This window comes from Moschus berezovskii, chromosome 1, assembly GCF_049115385.1.
Source record: "Moschus berezovskii isolate FMDL1 chromosome 1, NW_MosBer_1.0, whole genome shotgun sequence".
NCBI classification, from domain to species: domain Eukaryota; kingdom Metazoa; phylum Chordata; class Mammalia; order Artiodactyla; family Moschidae; genus Moschus; species Moschus berezovskii.
The window spans coordinates 23528791-23534790 of NC_142460.1; positions in this window are offsets into that span (position 1 = coordinate 23528791).

The window sequence follows — 6000 nt, forward strand, 5'->3', positions numbered from 1 at the left end:
CACATACTTTATTCCATGTCTTTCTTCTTACTTCAGACAAAGCTCCTCCTCCCAAAAACTTATGTCAGGTTTTCTCCAAAAAAACTATAGAATTTATAGTCTATTTATAGAATTAACAAAATATATATTATGTCCCATCAAAATTATCCTTTTGCAATTTCCAAAAGAATTTCTTAATTTACCCTTTAAATTTCAACATTAAATAATCAGATAAAGGCATGTCTTGGGCTTTTGAACAAGATATTTTCCTGTGCTGTCACACATGGATGCCCCTTATAAGATTTGCAAAACTTTTAAATTGGAATAAATAATTACAATGTTTCTTTTTAGTTGTACCATTCTTCGATCTCTTAGAAAAATTTAGGTAATTAAAAATATGTTAGTCTTTTCAGGACTTGAGGAGTAGGAAGAAAGATGGTAATAATTCTAGTAAAATAGGTTTGTCTCCACATACCTGTTCTACTCTGTTGTTTTAAAAATTTCCTGCTAGATACAAGCCAATGCAGGAGACACATCTTAGATCCCTGGGTTGGGAAGATCCCCAGGGGGAAGGAAACTTCAATATTCTTGCCTGGGAAATCCCTTGGATAGAAGAGCCTAGTGGGCTATAGTCCATGGGATCACAAAAGAATCAGACATGACTTAGCAACTAAACAACAATATGTCTGATTAGTTGAAGAACCATTGCAGAATCATCTACCTAGCATTAGATTAAAACACGCTCCTGCTTCAACTTCCACACCAATGTCCTTGGTGTTTTAGATTGTTAATATGCTTAACAACTTCATTAGTATAACAACTAGAACTATTCTTCCCGCAAATTTCCCATTTCAGGTATCAAACTTTTAGATTTTCTTAGTATTAATGAAAATAGAACTTAGGAAATTTAAAACATCTTTTAAATTCTTTTACTGTTCATTTGAGAAAGCTAAAGGCAAAGGAATAAACACTTTCATAAATGTTCCCATTATTAAGGCTATTTGACTCTGCCTAATAATGTCATGCATGGATCCTCTGTTTTGCAAACTTGTTTTTTAAATCATTTGCATTTTTTCTTTTACTCAAAATTTCTTGGTTTGCATGCTTTGTCATTTACATATCCATTTTCTACATTTGAAAACAATTGACAATATGAAATTATGCTCTAGAAACTGCTAATTGATCATTAAAGAAAATTAGAATATTGATACATTTTCACCAGTTTTATGAAGAAGTTTCATGGTTTTGCATCATTTTCTATGAGTAGGTTTTATGTGATTTATTTAAAATAATATAGATGTATATGAGATTTAAAAATATTTAGCAAGATAATGGTTCTACTTGATGTCATAAAACCTATTTTAAACACTTAAATGTAGCAAGTCCTCTTTGAATATTTAGCTATCATTTTGCACCATAGCCACAGGCTTGCTTTGAAGACTAAATAGAATGAAAACTAATAGAATGCTTTAAAAACACCTTTAAATATCCTCTTAAATATGAGAGAGATGACTTTACTCAGTCATTTTGCTGTGCTTTGTTGGTCAGTTGTGTCGACTCTTTGTGACCCCATGGACTGTAGCCCACTAGGCTCCTCTGTCCATGGGATTTTCCAGGCAAGAATACTGGAGTGGGTTGCCATTTCCTTCTCCAGGGGCTCTTCCCAACCCAGGGATCAAACCCAGGTCTCTCACATTCTTTTACCCTCTATTTATGTCTGCAAGGGCCTTCCCTGGTGACTCAGATGGTAAAACGTCTGCCTGCAATGTGGGAGACCCGGGTTTGATCCCTCGGTCAGGAAGACCCCTTGGAGAAGGATATGGCAACCCACTCCAGTATTCTTGCCTGGAAAATTCCATGGACGGAGGAGCCTGCAGGTTACAGTCCATGGGGTCGCAAAGAGTCTGACACGACTGAGCGACTTCACTTTCACTTATGTCTGCAAAGTCCTTTCACAGAAGTCCCTAGATTCATCTTCAATTAAACAATCAGGAGATAAAAAACACTGATGGTATGTCTTTATAATTCTGTCGGCCACAATCAGTTTTTAAGAATCTACCTTCTAAACAACCCTAACCTGTCTAAAGTTGTCCTTCCACTTGTGCAATGGATGCCAGCCCCTCTACTCTAATTAAACCTCCTATCTTTCAACCATTCTTCAACACCATTTGCGTTAAACTTACTCATTTCTCCTTATCGAAAGACCTTCTTCATTTATCTCCTGATCACCACACTCCCCATATTTACCTCCTACGGCATTATTCACCCATTTCAGGCTCCTTTGCTGGATTCATTTTCTGTTTCCTGCCTTTACGTGCCGGAAGTCCCCAGGGCTGAGCTCTTACCCTTCTACTTTCTTTCCAGTTACCACACGCAATATCATGCTGCAAACATCATTTTAATAATTGTCTCCTAACCTCTTCCCTCCAGTTCAATGTGGCATATCCTACTATCCAGTCAACATTTTAAATAGACATCTCATACATGCACATCCTAACATTTGTTATTTGGAGTATAATTGCTTTACCATGTTGTGTTAGTTTCTGCTGTACAAGAGAATGAATCAGCTATATGCATACATATATCCTCTCCCTCTTGGGCCTCTGACCACCCCCCTCCCACCACCACCAACATCAACCCACCTAGGTCATCTCAGAGCACCGAGCTAAGCTCCATGTGCTATACAGAAGTTTCCCAATAGTTGTATATTTTACACATTGTAGTGTATACGCATCAAACCTACCTTCCAATTTGTCCCATCTCTCTTTGCCCTGCTGTGTCCACAAGTCCATTCTCTATGTCTGCATTTCTATTTCTATTCTGCAAATGGGTTCATCTATATCATTTTTCTAGATTCCACATATGTGTGTTAATATTTGTTTTTCTGACTTTACTCTGTGTGACAGACTCTAGGTTCATCCACATCTTTGCAAATGACTCAATTTCATTCCTTTTTATGGCAGAGTAATATTCCACTGTATTGCATGGAATTTTATACATATTCCATACATATGTACAGAATGTGATCACATCTTTGTCCACTCATCTATCCAGGACATTTTGGTTACTTCCATGTCCTGGCTACTGTAAATTGTGCTGCAATGAACACTGTGTTACAGTACATCATAACTCTTGATGTTTTTACATTCTGATAGGCTTCCTTTTAAATATAGTGTCAAAGGCATTCAACAAACTTCCTAAGCCTCAAACCAAGATTTGACCTTTTTTTTCCCTTATACCTATCTTCTATGTCCTATCCAGCAGCAAGTCCTTGTTAGAATCTGCTACTTTTTCTTGCCTAAATTACTGCAACAACCTTGGTCTCTCAGGTTCCATTCTTGAGCACTTACAATTCACGCATCAAACAGTAGCAAGATGTCAATCAGATCACCTTCTTGTCTTAAACATTTTCAATAGCTTTGGGCAGCCATTCCCTACTCCAGGGGATCTTCCTGAGTCAGGAATTGAACCCCATCTCTGACATTGCAGGCACTTTCCCCCAGGAAAACTTCTCCATTACACCTAAAATTCCGTTAAAAATCATTGTGCTGTGCTCTGTTGTGTCTGACTCTTTTTGGCCCTATGAACTGTACCCTGCTAGGCTCCTCTGTCCATAGAAATTTTCAGGCAAGGATACTGAATCGGTTTTCTACTCCAGGGTATCTTCCCGATCTATGGATTGAGCTTATGCCTTTTGCATCTTCTTCATTGGAAGGTGGATTCTTTATCCCAGTACTACCTGGAAAGCTCCCATACAACACTTGATCTTAGCCAAAAGACTAAGAACAAGTCCCAGAAGGCCCTCCCAGCATAAGCTCACCACTGCCTAACTTTCTGAATTTCTCTCTCAACATCCTTTTCTTTACTTAGCTGATAGCTCTAATCTAGTCACAGTAACTTTCTCACTACTTCATCATGCAAAATAATTCCCATCTTAGAACATTTAGATAAGAATTTCCTTTGGGGCTTCCCAGGTGGCGCTAGTGGTAAAGAACTTGCCTGCCAATGTAGGAGACATAAGAGAGGCAAGTTCCATCCCTGGGTGGGGAAGATCCCCTGGAGAAGGGTGTGACAACCCACTCCAGTATTCTTGCCTGGAGAATCCCTTGGACAGAACAACCTGATGGGCTATGGTCCATAGGATCACAAAGAGTCAGACAAGACTGAAGCTGCTTAGAACACACACACAGTTTTTTCCTTGACTTAAACACTTAACAAATGTATCTCCTTTACTTCATCTTGTGTTCCAAATATCTATCCAAACTGACTTTTCTTGATTATTTTGTGTTAGTGGCATATCCTCTCTGTATGTAATTCCTTTCTTCAAGCACATATCTTGATTACATCATGTATTTATTGCCATCTCCCTGGAATGTAATCCTAATGAGGTCAGGCATTTTATTTTTTATTTTAAGCTTTGCCTCTGAACATAGAAAACTGGCATAAAGAAAACTCTAAACATTTACTGGAAAACTGATGGAATCCAGTTGGGATCTCTGTCATATCACTGAGTTGTTAGTTCTTAACTCATTATATTCTGGAATCTTCTGGGGGCTTTTAAAATATTGATGCTTTGACCTTATTCCAAGTCAACAAGAATTTCTGGATATGGGGTTGGCTACTCCCACTCATGAGAGAATATGCAAAACTGTGCTGGTGGTGGCATTATAAATCTACTATAGTAGCCTGATCCCTGCCTGTCTCTGCCCCTAACTGTGGATTAATGGCCATCATGGATATGGCTTCAGCTTCCACTGTCCTTTTTTCTATGAAAGATATTTGTCCATTCTATTCTATTAAGAAACTTATATTAAGAAGACCAAATCTTTGATAAATTAGCACAAAATTATTTTTTTCTACCAATGATTTCAGTCTTCTCAATGTTATTTTCATTTTGGATTTATTTAACTATGGCTTTTCCAATAGTCATGTATGGATGTGAGAGTTGGACTCATAAAGAAAGCTGAGTGCTGAAGAATTGATGTTTTTGAACTATGGTGTTGGAGAAGACTCTTGAGAGTCCCTTGGACTGCAAGGAGATCAAACCATTCAATCCTAAAGGAAATCAATCCTGAATATTCATTGGAAGGAGTGATGCTGAAGGTGAAGCTCCAATACTTTGGCCACCTGATGTGAAGAGCTGACTCAATGGAAAAGACCCAGATTCTGGGAAAGATTGAAGGTGGGAGGAGAAGGGGAAGCAGAGGATGAGATGGTTAGATAGCCTTACTGACTCAGTGGATGTTAGTTTGGGCAAACTCCGGGAGATAGTGAAGGACAGGGAAGCCTGACATGCAACAGTATGAGGTCACAAAAAGTCAGACATGACTTAGCAACTGAACAAAAACAAAAAAAAATTTAACTACTTTATTTGGAACCCATCTTTGACCACAAAAAGTAAAAACCACTTCCCTTGAAACTAACTTTTATTTAAAGGATTGATTTTTGTCCTAATTGTGACTGATTAACACATGGTACTAACTTCCTTATTTATGATAATAATCCTGGTCATATTTCCTATAAGTATATTTATTGTCATTGGAAATTTAGTTTCTTGTCCACATATTAAGAGAAACATGTTTTATGTAAGTTTTGCAATGTATAAGCAATATATTTTATACTTATTTTTCCTCTGGGATTAATTTTCTTAGGGAGAATTCTTTAGAAATTGTTCTTATATTAATTAAACTGAGACACTTTCTTGAAAGAAAGCTTGTGCTCTCACATCCTTTCAGGTACTCTAATTTGGGCTATGGAACTTGGAAGATGTCTTAAAACTTGAGTTCAGTTACTTTCCCTGATTTTCACTACTATGACTTAAATCTCCATAATTTCTCTTCTATAAATTGCACAGAACAGCAAAGTCTGGTACTAACTGTACAAAAACACTGTTATATAATTTGTTATTTTAGCCACTTTGACTAACGCAGATTTTTCACTTGTCTTATCCCTTTATGAAGAGTCCTGCCCTCACTATCTCTCCATAGTTTTTGAAGCTTTTTAGGGAATAATTGTTATCAA